We start from the raw sequence: 13,069 nt of genomic DNA on the forward strand, positions 1-13,069 counted from the left end.
TACCAGGCCTGCCCAGCAACAGTTGATGAGAAAACTCTCTGAGAAAAAAGACACTGCAGACTTTATCTTGTTAGTATTCAGGTACCGGTAGTGAAGAAGAAGAATATGGCTACCTTCTTCACCCCAGACGCTTTTATTAAGCATGCAAAACAAGCAAAATTAGCATAAGATAAGAATTTGGCCATAGAGGTGTCGTGTGGTTATCAGTCTTAAGGCATTCCACGCTTGCGCACAACGAGAATCACATAACAATGGGATGATTATAAGGAGAATCACAGGAGAATGCATGATTATACTAAAATAATGATTATGTTAAACATCACTGATGTATCCCTAAACAACCACAAGATGGAGCTCTAAACTCCAAAATCCCGACATTCCCTCCGTTTTTATTTCATTTTGGATGAGCAAGGTGCTGCCAGTTATAGACATCAGCAGGCTCCGAATCCAAAGAATGACGTTGTTGATGGAGGGGAACATCCATGGCATCCCATCCTGTAGGTGGTGCATCAAGGGCAGGAAAAAATTCTTCATCATCTCTAGAATGCAATACATGATATTTGATTTGATACATTTGCTTAGCAGATAAAGACATTGATTTCACAGATTTGTGGCAGCACTTAAGGAAAACATGAATCAATGAAGGAATACATTGCAAAAAACAGCAGATGACAATAGCAATGATCAAGAAAATGATACCATACATCAGGAGCATGCGAAGCCATCCGAGATCTGGAAGCCAGGACCACAAAAAATCCCAAAAGCCAGTCCACGGGGAAGTGTAAATATTATTGGTAATGGCAGCATGTAAATCAGCTAATTCATGTTCAATTGAACGATTCAAATTATGAAAGCGAACAATACATTGAGTACCTACTATTTTGCAAAAGCCTGTATGAGAGCGTGCAAGCAGATAATCAAGAGCCAAACGATGCTGCAATTGGATTTGTTGCAACTGTTCTATTTCATTCTGCAGATCTCTAATAATTTTCGTAGTAGCATTAACTGTTTTTTCCAGGCGACAAGTCAGGCCCAAAATGCTATGCCTGTTTTCTTGTGCAATGATGCCTGGATAGGATCCTAAGGTGAGCATACCTGTAACTGACCCTCCTCCAACACGGCCTGCATCAGAGGATGACATTTGTGCTCGCACTATCACTTCATCCTTGCAATGAGGACCCAATGGTCCAAAGTGACGGTCCTTGTGAAGATTAACTGACCGTCTCTTTCTCCTCTCACTAAAAGATGAATTAGAATAGGCAGGAGGGGAGGAAGTAGGATATGGAACAGAAAAAGGTAGTGTGGAATCAGAAACTACATCATTAGTAACAGTCAGAGGATCGAATACTTGTACAGGGAAGGTTAAAAACCCTATACCTGCACAAGCGCCAGAAAGATAACCAGGATGAAAATTTGTCGCATACTGATCAAAAAAGAACCATAAATTTGGATCTTTTACAAACATGTGACCACAGATTGAACCTGATCCTGTAAAATTAGCCTGCATGAAAGGAAAATCAGGATAAATGTCAGCCAAGGTGGAATGTTCCGTAGAGACATTCACAAGGCCAGTGGGATTAAGGGAGGCATTCATATAACCAAATTTGCCTCCGTGTTGTGCTGAGAGCCAGAATTCATTGTTACATGCTGTATAATTTTTTAAAGCTTTAAAGCGGTGTGCAGATTGATTGAAACCTGGAACCTTGGTATTCCAGTTCCCTTTATGTGTACAACAGAAACACAAACCATGAGTATGGCGAGTGAATTGAAACCATCTAACCTTTGACATCTTAGGAGTAGGAGGAACAGCATGGAAAAGAAGTTCAGATTGACCAGGTTCTGAAATACTTTGCAAAGAGGCAAGAATTAGGGTTGGATCATTAATAAGAGCAGGCAGCAGGCTCATGGAACCCACAGCTATAGGGGATTCATACACAAGAGAAACATTCTGTCCATGAACATCAAACATATACCGAGCATGTTGTACCCAAGAGTTACCCCCCGTGCCCGGGGCAGAAATATATGGAAAGAAGAACAGTTCAAGCAGTCCTAAGAGTTGGATTGCGGAGGTCCACGCCATGGCCGAACACATCTCGCTGGAATCCAAGCAGCTCCTTTGTCCAAAGCGACCGCGGCGGATCCTCTTCCCCAAGTTATCAAAGGAACCGGGCCCTGCCACTCTGGATTTGGCGGCTGGCGGTAGGAGACCAGTGGTCGAGGAAGCGGCTCTTCGGACCTGAAATGAAGTTCGACTGGAGTGTGAGCCCTGTTATGAGGGAAAAGCAAAAAATTTAAGGTATACAGAACTTTTGCAACAACCATTGGAACATCTGCCACAGAAATCCCTTTGCCGGAGGTTTGCTTCTGCAAAAGAGATTTAAAGGTTAAATGTGCTCTTTCCACAATCGCTTGCCCTGTGGAATTAAAAGGAATTCCATGCTTCAGTTGGATGCCCCATTGAACACAAAAATCTTGAAAGGCAGATGATGTATAGGCCGCTCCATTGTCCGTTTTTAAAACCTTTGGACGGCCCATTACAGCAAAAGTTCGGATGCAATGCTGAATGACATGTCTTGCAGTCTCTCCACGAAGCGGAGTAGCCCAAATAAAACCAGAGAATGTATCCACAGTCAAATGTAGTTTAGACAACGGAGCTAAAGCCTGCACTTGTGTGACGTCCATTTGCCAAATTTCATTTGCTAGTTCCCCCCTGGGATTAACAGCATCATACTGTAGGTTTAAGGGAGATCTGCTGCAGGCAGGGCAGGCTGCTACAATGTCTCTTGCCTGTGTCATGGGGATAGAAAACATTTTGTGAAGAGTTTTCGCAGACTGATGAAACATTTCATGTGAAGCAAACGGATCAGAAAAAATATTGAAGGCACATGCATTCTGCTTGAGAAATGAATCAGCAACAGCATTCCCTTCAGTTATATATCCAGGAAGTTGAGAATGAGAACGTATATGTGCAATGAAACAAAATGTTGTTCTGCTCTGAAGTAACGATTGAAGCCGGGAAAAGAGAGAATACAGGTTCTTATCCATACAAGGAGAGAGATAAGAAGAAGGCAGATTTATGAGGAGTTTATAAACATATTGTGAGTCTACAATAAGGTTAAAATCATCATTAGAAAAAAGTTCAAAGGCTAATATGACAGCAGCTAATTCTGAGCGCTGGGCTGAAGATTGCGTGTCTGTGAAATTCGATACCCATTGTCCTTCATGATCCTGCCACACGACAACACCTCGAGAAGGCGAACCATCTGTGAAGAGAGTGCGTGCATGGGGGAGAGGCTGGGGAGAAAAACAGGAGGTTAATTTATAAGAAACACAGGAAAGGAATGTCAAGCGTTTGTCTTTTGGAGGGTTAGGCAAAATTTTTCCAATGAAATCAGCAGAGGCGATTTGAAAAGAATGTGATGTTTGTAGCAGCTTGTCAACATCATCCTGTGAAAAAGGAAAATAAACAGAGTTAAGATCTGTCCCTGACAGTTGGCAACATCTGGAGCGAGCTTTGGCAAATAAATCTGCCACTGCGTTGACCCAGGGGTACAAGTTCCTTGAGGGAGTGTGGGGCAAGTGCAGCCATTCAATAATTGCAATTCTATCCTTCTTGTCCGGAGCATATAGGACTGCAGTTGGCAGCAGTGGTGTAGCTAAGATAGCACATGAAAGGAGAGTGTCTTTTGTGGGCAGACGATCCACAGCCTGCAGACGAAATCTTTGAGAGATCAGCTGTAATGCGGCTTTCATAGATGCAGTAACAGGGATTACATCAGCAGGAGAGGTATGACCAGCAAGTGCAGCAAACAGTGGTGAGAGATCATTGGTAGACAGTGCCAAAAAAGGACGTGCCCAATTGATGTGTCCCAAAAGGCTCTGAAGTTCCATTAGCGTAAAGGAAGAAGGTATTTTAAGCTGTGGTAAAGCAGGGATGGATGCTGTTTCAGACAGCTTGTGGCCCAAATATAGAAATGGAGGTACTGTTTGAACCTTATCCGGGGCAATACAGAGTCCAAATGATGTTAATGTAGCAGTGAGGAACTCCATATGCTGTGAAGTAATTTCTTTAGCAGATATCAAGATATCATCCATATAATGATATACCAGTATGTGAGGGAAGGCTTTGCGGAATGGTTCAAGGGCTGTAGCAACAAATAATTGACACAAACTGGGGCTATTTGCCATTCCTTGTGGGAGGACACAAGGTTCAAAACGTGGGGTTGGATGGTCATTGTTATACACTGGAAGTGTGAATGCAAATTTTTCCCTGTCTTCTGAGGCCAATGGAATAGAAAAGAAACAGTCTTTGAGATCAATGACCCTTAAGTCAAACTCAGTTGGTATCATGTTAGGATTAGGCATACCACATTGCAATGGTCCCATAATTTGCATTTTTTCATTGACTTTTCTTAAGTCCTGTAACAATCTCCAGTTGCCAGACTTCTTTTTTATCACGAAAATAGGACTATTCCATGGACTGGTGCTGTACTGAATGTGCCCTAGTCTGAGTTGTTCCTGAATAATGGCCTCCGCCGCTCGCAACCTCTGTGACGTCATAGCCCATTGTGGAACCCACACAGGAGTAGTGTCCATCCATTTAATGGGCAGAGCGTGCAGCGGCGCTGAGGGGGAGGCCCTTACAATAAATTTGTATGAATAACAGCTCCGAGCTGAGACAGCAAGTCTCGCCCCCACAGTGTTATCGGAATGTCCATGACTAAAGGCTTCAGTTGCACAGCCTTGTTTTCTGACTGAAAAATGATACTGTGAGCGCTCTGTTCTGCAGCAGTAAAACCTCCCACACCATACACTGCAGCTGCCTGTTGCAAAGGTAAAGATGCTGGCCAGTCCCGTTTTGCTACAACTGTAACGTCGGCTCCTGAGTCCAGCAAACCACGGACAGCTTGTCCTGCCATTGTAATTGTTAACAAAGGTCTTTGATCAGAAAGAGCAATAGTGGCCATAAGCAAATTATCAGGCACTTTCACAGGGGTGGAGGACTTTTCATTAGAAGCATTTGGAAGCAAAAACATCTTTCCAATTCCCATCCCCGCCGGGAGGTGTAAGGGAGCAGATGAACGAACATGAATCACAAATGTGGAGGAGTCAGAAGGAAAAAACATCCCCGGAGTGACCTCCAAATTAGAGTTAGGCTCAAGTGGCAACAAAAGTCCCATAAAGCCTGAAGGAATTGGAGCAGGAATGCCAACTAGCACTGGAGAATTTATCCCTGGGAGGTTTAAAAACACAGGATCTGCTACTTTGACTATGATGCCGTTGTTTCCAGCTGTCTGAGCAGTATCCACTGACCACCCCCAGTTTGCAGCCTCTCTACGATTGCATATTTCTATCCAGTCTTTAGCAAGTGGTGGTATGTAGTCTTGGGAGCCAGTGTCCTCATTTGGGGTAGGATTATCCTCATGTGGGGCCCCTAATTCTTTTCCTGGGCCTGGGGCTGGCCCGTCTTGGCGTTTCCCTGATTGTTTGGGCGAGAACGGCATTGATTAGCCCAATGAAATCCTTTATTACAAAGGGGACATTTTCTGGTAGGGCGGGCACCCTCTTTAGGGGCGGATCTGCAATTTGCCCGAAAATGCCCCTCCTTTCCACAAGCGAAGCATTTTTTGCCAGCAGCAGGGTTTGCTGCAACTTGCACTGCAGCGGCAAACAGCTGTGCTTTATGGGCATGAGAGCCTATATTTTGGCATACCTTCAGCATGTCCTGAATGGTGGTATCAGCTTTGCCATAAATGGATGCCAATGCCTGCTTGCACTCCTGGTTAGCGTTTTCAAATGCCAATTGCTTTGACAGCATTGTGCGAGCTTTAAAGCTCTCCACTTGTCTATCCAGGGCTGTTAGGAGGCGATTGACAAAGTCCACATAGGGTTCTTTAGCTCCCTGGTGTATGCCAGCAAATGTGGAGACAGACTCTGCCCCTGTCCCTGGTATCTTTCTCCAAGCTTTTTGAACAAGCTGACCAGTCTGAGTAAGGGCTTGGTCAGTTAAAGCAGTTTGTTGCTGTATTGTAGTAAAGTTGCCTTCTCCTATTAACATATCCCTAGTAATTGGGATAACAGGATTAGCCCTTGCATTCTTTTCATGTTGCTCAGTGGCAAGGTGCTTCCACTCCTCTATGCAGAGGAGTGCTTGAGCTGGGGGCCATAAGGATCGGATGAGCAACTTCCAATCAGCAGGAGTTAGGCGCTGCTCAGATAAGTTCTCCAAAAGTGCCTTGGTGTATGGTGCATGAATTCCATTTTCCTTAGCACTACGCTGCAGCTCCTTTAACATCTGATAGCTTAGGGACTCATAACGAGCAGGTCCCGGCGCCCCATCAGCAGCCGGGGGTCCCCTGATTATTGGGAAGGCAGAAATCATGTCATTGCCTGCATCTCCTGAGTCCATAAGTGCTGCAGCCAGAGTTGCAGAGAAATTTTGGGACACAGGGACTGAAACTGTGCTTGTAACCCCCCCGTGCTGAATGTCAGTTGAGAAAAAGTCCAGGGGATTGGAGTCCTCATTGTCCTGTTTATCTCTGTCTGGAGGCTTTCTTGGCAACAGCCATTCCTGCTCATTTGGAGGCGGCAGAACCGAAGGAAGAGGTGGCGGCAGAGCCGAAGGAAGAGGTGGCAAAATTTGAGGCAATGGAGGTAATTGTCCACCCCCGCATTCCAAGTGCTGATTGAATAAGATGTTATTCGGTGTCAAGTCTTTTAAACAGGCTCTGACTTTACACCAAGTGAAAAGCACACGGGAGTGAACTTTTGGATTGCTTTGAAAGCTCGTGCCAATTTTAGTCCATTTCTCAAGATCAAAAGTACCGTATGCCGGCATCCAAGGACAAACCTCATCAATTGCCCAGATAAGGTTTTCCACCTCCTTTTTTGTGACTGAATGCCCATTTTCCGTCAGGAGATGAAAGAGGTCGTTGCAAAATTTTTGTTGTTCATGAGACAATGAGGACCCCATTTCTTTGTGTTCTTACTTGACCGATAACACTCACCCGGGATCTTTTTAAGATGTAAGCGCGCAGAAACCCATGCCGGGCGTGGATGAGAACGAAGAACCTTTCGTCGAGGAACCTTTCGTCGGTCGTTGAAACCCGTGTGGCCTCACACAGGGGGCACCAGATGTGGGAAATAACCAGGGAACTGTTACCAGGCCTGCCCAGCAACAGTTGATGAGAAAACTCTCTGAGAAAAAAGACACTGCAGACTTTATCTTGTTAGTATTCAGGTACCGGTAGTGAAGAAGAAGAATATGGCTACCTTCTTCACCCCAGACGCTTTTATTAAGCATGCAAAACAAGCAAAATTAGCATAAGATAAGAATTTGGCCATAGAGGTGTCGTGTGGTTATCAGTCTTAAGGCATTCCACGCTTGCGCACAACGAGAATCACATAACAATGGGATGATTATAAGGAGAATCACAGGAGAATGCATGATTATACTAAAATAATGATTATGTTAAACATCACTGATGTATCCCTAAACAACCACAAGATGGAGCTCTAAACTCCAAAATCCCGACAGATCCCCTTCTCTGTGTCTGTTGATTCACTTATGGTGGTCTGAAAATGTTAAAAATATTAAAAGAAAAATCCCCTGAAATATCTATTTTTAATGATGAAATTACCAGAACTGGCCACTACAGGGAGCCAGAGACCATGCTATGTATAGCATTCTGCATTTTTTTCAACATCTGTGCAGGCCAGCTTGGAACGGATCCCGAACAGATACAGGGGGTCGTATTGCAATAAATTTGCAACTAAAGAAGGCTTGTTGAATTAATGGAACACATGGAGGAGTTGACTCACCAAATCCTCACATATTCAGCAGGCCTACTCTAGTTGTGGCAAGCTACTGAATTTCTACCCTTGGGTATGCTTAGAGCTGCCCTGGACAGCTGCTGTCCCTTTCCACGGCACAATCCTCACCCCGACTGCCATCAGATGTCCAGAGAAGGTCCTTTCACCAGCAAGCCCAGCGGTGGGGCAGATGTTCTTCTGCACTGTCAAGTTGAAACTGATTGATAGCAATCCTAAGAGGGCTTTCAGAGGCATTTAAGGAGTGGCTTTACCAGTTCCACTCCCCCAGGGAGTTTCCATGGTTGAGTGGAGATTTGAACCCAGGCCTCCAGGGCTCTTCCTAGGGTTCAGGAAACTGAAGAAAGGACAGCCTGCTTCTGATGGCAGGGAAAAGTTATTACGACGTATAAAAATGGTTAGTTTGGTGGTGCCACCAGACTCTTTTCAATTTTTTTCCTGTCTTTCCAGAAGTTTTTTGGAGACATGCTGCTCTTTCCGCCCGCCAAACCTCTGTTCCAATGGGAATCCTTGGGTTAAGCGGGTGGTTTGTGGAGGGGGAGAGCTTCAAATAGCAAAGACTTAGGCGCTGTTAAACACCACTTTTTTCCCAAAGTTGGCCAGAGGGTACAAATATGAAAAGTGTTTTGTTTTAAAAGTTTTAAACCTGTTAGCCTGCATTTTAGCCTGCATTTTCTGACAGCCATTACACATAGAAAATACGATGCTGGTGCACATTGTTCTACAAGGGGCTCTATCACAACAGATCTGTATTATCTGTGGGGTGAAACGAGGGCGCATTTTAGCTCCTTTTCCATTTCTATATAAACAGTTTGATCCCTTCAATGGTTTCCCCCTCTTTTTTCTCCCCAGCCATCAGCTGTCAGACAATCTCAGAGCTGCTTTATGCCAATGACCTGGTTTTGCTATCCTGAACAAAATAGGTCTTAAAAGTCCATATATACTTTTAAGTAGGGACGTGGTGGCGCTGTGGGCTAAACCGCAGAAGTCTTTGCTGCAGGGTCAGAAGACCAAGCAGTTGTAATATCGAATCCATGCGATGGAGTGAGTGCCCGTCACTTGTCCCAGCTCCCACCAACCTAGCGGTTCGAAAGCATACAAAATGTGAGTAGATTAATAGGGACCACCTCAGTGGGAAGGTAACAGCGTTCCGTGTCTTAAGTCGCACTGGCCATGTGACCACGGAAGATTGTCTTTGGACAAAACGCTGGCTCTATGGCTTGGAAACGGGGATGAGCACCGCCCCCTAGAGTCGAACATGACTGGACAAAAATTGTCAAGGGGAACCTTTACCTTTTTACTTTTAAGTATATGCTTCTGGGATGGATGAGCAAATGGACTGAGGTTGAATCCAGACAAGACGGAAAACGTGTGCATGGGCGACCCTGGCGTCAGTGGGTTGGGAAACTCCCTCTCCGTTGGGGGAGCGACTCTTCCCATGAAGAGTGAGGTTTGCAGCTTGGGCATCTGCCTGGACCCGGATCTCACCATGGAAACCCAGGTGGCATTTGTGGTCCAGGCAGCCCATTGCCATCTTTGGAGGATTGCCTTTCTAGACACGGGGGGCACTCACAATGTTGATTCATGCCCTCGTAATCTCAAGAGTAGTGCTCTCTATGTGGGGCTACCCTTGAGGTTGATGCGGAGACTTTAACTGTTCCAAAATTCGGTGGCCAGATTAATAACTGGGGTGAAGAAATGTCAGCACATCTCCCCCATTCTGGCTGCCCTTGATCGGTTCGTTTCCACCTCAACTTCAAGGTTATGATGATACCATTCAAAGCCCTAAACGGACCTTGGTACCTATCAGAACGCCTGCACCCAGCCAGATGTGTCTGTAATACCCATTCTTCACAGGCAGGGCAGTTGAGGGCCTTGACCCCGAAGGAGACCCGGAGGGAAAGAACAAGAAACTGGGCCCTCTCAGTGGCTGCCCCCTCGCCTGTGGAGCAATCTGCCCATGGAGATCTGCCGAGCACCCTCGCTGGATGGGTTCAAAAGAGCACTGAAAACTTGGCTGTTCCGCCAGGCTTGACTTGAGCATTAAGTTTTTTGATATTGCAGCTTCCCTTTTATGATCCTTTTTGTCATCCTTTCATCATCCTCCGTAGCTAACTGTTTTAATTTATCCCACTGGTTATTGTATCTGTTTGAATGTATGTATTATTTTATTTTTTATTGTGTTTTGATATTGTGTTGTATGTCTTGTTGTTAGCCGCCCAGAGTGGCCTGGTTGCCAGATGTTGCGGGGTATAATAAACAAACAAATAAAAATTTGAATTTTTCTTAAAATTTTGAATTTTAAGATCCCATGCAACTCTTTTTCATTCATGCCCTGTTTGTGTCATCTCCCCATGATTCTGAGGGGTGAGCTTCTTTGTTTCACCCTCTCCTCCAAAGTTCATTTCTCCCTTCCGTGTTCCACCTTCACGTTTTCTCCCTTCCGTGTTCCACCTTCGCGTCCTCCTCCTTGAGGAATCGGCCTCCTCCTCCTCCTCCTCTGTCAAAGATCCTCAGAACTCCCCCTTGCCCTTCCCAAAACAGAGATGCAGCTTCACACATCTCAGTCCTTTTTCCGTTCTAGTGGGGAGATGCAGTTTCTCCGCATATTTGGTTGAGGGTGTCTTCTTCTTAATCCCAAAATCTCCCCTTTCCACTGCTCCACCGATGCTCCCGAGCTTTCATCCATTCAGCCAGCGGATACCTGAGTGAGTAAACCTTCTTGCTCCTCCTGCATAAAGGTGTGTGTGTGTGTTTTCCATCTGCTTCCCCCCCTCACATCTGCAGCATTAAAGCGCTTTCAACAATTTGGGCTCCCTTGGGTTTTCATAGAGGGCAAGTGAAGACACTGGAAATAGGTGAGTCCTGGTTTTGCCCACTGGAGTGTTCAAAGGGGAATGTCTTTTCCTCCTTTTTTTTAAATTGGGAAGGCAGAGAATACTAATCAAATTTCCAAGTTAATACCTTGGAAGACAAAATTCAAAAATATCTTGACAGGCTTGAATCATGAATTGTTTTAGTAAGGCCTGCCAAGACGTTTGATTGACAACAAGCCTGAAGAAAACACAAGTCATGGTCCAGGGCGTGGACTGACCTCCCTCTATTACCATCTCTACACAGGAATTGGAGGTTGCTCATGATTTCATGTATCTTGGCTCAATGATCTCTGACACTCTCTGGATGCTGAGCTGGATAAACACATTGGCAAAGCAGCTACCAAGTGCTCTAGACTCTCAAAGAGAGTATTTCTCAATAAGAAGCTAATGGCATACACCAAGATCCAGGTCTATAGAGCCTGTGTCCTGAGCACACTCCTGTCCTGCAGTGAGTCCTGGACTCTTTGTGCACGGCAGGAGAGGAAGCTGAACACGTTCCACATGCTTTGTCTCTGACGCATTTTTGGTATCACCTGGCAGGACAAAGTTCCAAATAGAGTAGTCCTAGAACGAGCTGGAATTTTCAGCATGAACACATTACTGAAACAGCGACATCTACATTGGCTTGGGCATGTGGTGAGAATGGCTGATGGTTGGATTCCAAAGGATCTCCTGTACGGAGAATTAGTGCAGGGAAATTGCCCCAGACGGAGACCACAGGTGCGATACAAACATATGTGCAGGTGGGATCTGAAGGCCTTAGGAATGGAGCTCAACAGATGGGAAACCTTGACATCTGAGCGTTCAGCCTGGAGGCAGGTGGTGCAGCATGGCCTCTCCCAGTTTGAAGAGACCCTTGTCTAGCAGGCCGACAGAAAGAGGCAGTCCCAAAACCAGCAAAATCAGGGAGCCGGACATCGGACAGATTGGATTTGTCTTCAGTGTGGAAGGAATTCTTACTCTCAAATTGGCCTTCTCAGCCACAGTAGACGCTGTTCCAAGACCTCTATTCAGATCACGTTACCATAGTCTCTTGAGAGTGAAGGATGCTGTAACACAGTGGTCCCCAACCTTGGGCCTCCAGATGTTCTTGGACTACAACTCCCAGAAGCCTTCACCACCATCTCTGCTGGCCAGGATTTCTGGGAGTTGAAGTCCAAGAACATCTGGAGGCCCAAGGTTGGGGACCACTGCTGTAACGGGCAGCCAAAACATCACCTGTCTGTCACAGCTGGGCAGTGAGTTATCAGCCAATGGTGTGACGGAGGGTGGAACTTAAGGGGAGGAGCCGGTATAAAAAGGGGGGTGAAGAGTGTGTGAGGGGAGATAGAGATTGGAGATCAGAGTCTGAGCTGAGAGTTTAAAGTGATTGTTAGTTTAGCGAGTGAGAGAGCCTGTCAGTGTGAAATAGTCTGTGTGAGCCAGTGTTTATTAACAGTGATTGATTAATTGATTCTTTACCAGTGATTTATTATTTATTTTTATGTAATCAATAAACCAGTTTTTGTTTTAAAAGATATACTGGTCCTTTTATGATTTTTAAGGATAAGTTGGTGGCAGCAGAGGTTTTTAAAGTGAAGTAGCAACCACTCTGTGAAGTGTGAGGGTGGCTGTTACAGATGCCTACAACACTAAGTGAGCAGTATAGAAATGCATGAAAGGAAGAAACACATTTTGAACAACTAAGACATGAATATTGTGCCCTTTCGGATAACAGACACCAGATGAATTTTCCTTGAACTGAGTTTCCTGGTTTTATTAAGCAGGGCCCAGCAAATACCAATCCACATTGGTGGGGGTTACTAGCCAACCAGAGACTCAGAGCTAAGGGTACCAACCCTTTCTACAGTCATGGCAAAGCAAGCTTGTTTCCTTCCTTCTGCAGAAGCCTATTGTCCCTTCCTCACGGTCGCTCCCTTTAGGACCAGACCGGGTCCCCCCTTGCAAGACCAGTTTGAGCCCCCACCTTGGTCGAGCGCCCTGTCACGATCTCGGCCCCCATAGATCTGGGAAGATTCTCCATCCTCCAAGTGAGGTTCTCGGGCAGGTGTGTCCTGGCCACTGGACGTCCTCCTGATTTAGTGGAGAAGACGCCCAGATACCAGGATTGAAGTGCCCGATCCAGACCAGCCGATGTTTCATGAGCCAAATCAGAGAGGTCTGTGCTGGGCTGACGAGGGCCGTGAAGGAAGAGATGGTCAAGGTTTTGCTATTGTAATGCAGTTAGAATTTATTAACAAAAAAAAGAGATGTGCGGTAAAGGTGAAACAGAGCAGATGGAATTAATGAGGGCTGTCAGTATTTTGTGTAAAATACAATATGGAACTGCCTTGGTGGTTTGTGGGGAGAGTTCAATATGCTGC

At 45.5% G+C, this 13,069-nt stretch overlaps 1 long non-coding RNA gene across 2 annotated transcripts; it reads right to left on the reverse strand.

Annotated features, from left to right (window-relative positions):
* Positions 1–61: 61 nt before the first annotated feature.
* On the reverse strand, positions 62–7,537 carry LOC144587414 (uncharacterized). Of its 2 annotated transcripts, none has more exons than XR_013542562.1 (2): positions 7,008–7,537; positions 62–2,236 (listed from the first exon to the last, which is right to left on the reverse strand). It is a non-coding gene; the product is annotated as an uncharacterized LOC144587414 (long non-coding RNA). The 2 variants fall into 2 exon arrangements; XR_013542561.1 differs by having other exon boundaries at positions 62–2,266.
* Positions 7,538–13,069: the final 5,532 nt, after the last annotated feature.

The sequence above is a fragment of the Pogona vitticeps genome, chromosome 2 (assembly GCF_051106095.1).
Source record: "Pogona vitticeps strain Pit_001003342236 chromosome 2, PviZW2.1, whole genome shotgun sequence".
Taxonomy (NCBI): Eukaryota; Metazoa; Chordata; class Lepidosauria; order Squamata; family Agamidae; genus Pogona; species Pogona vitticeps.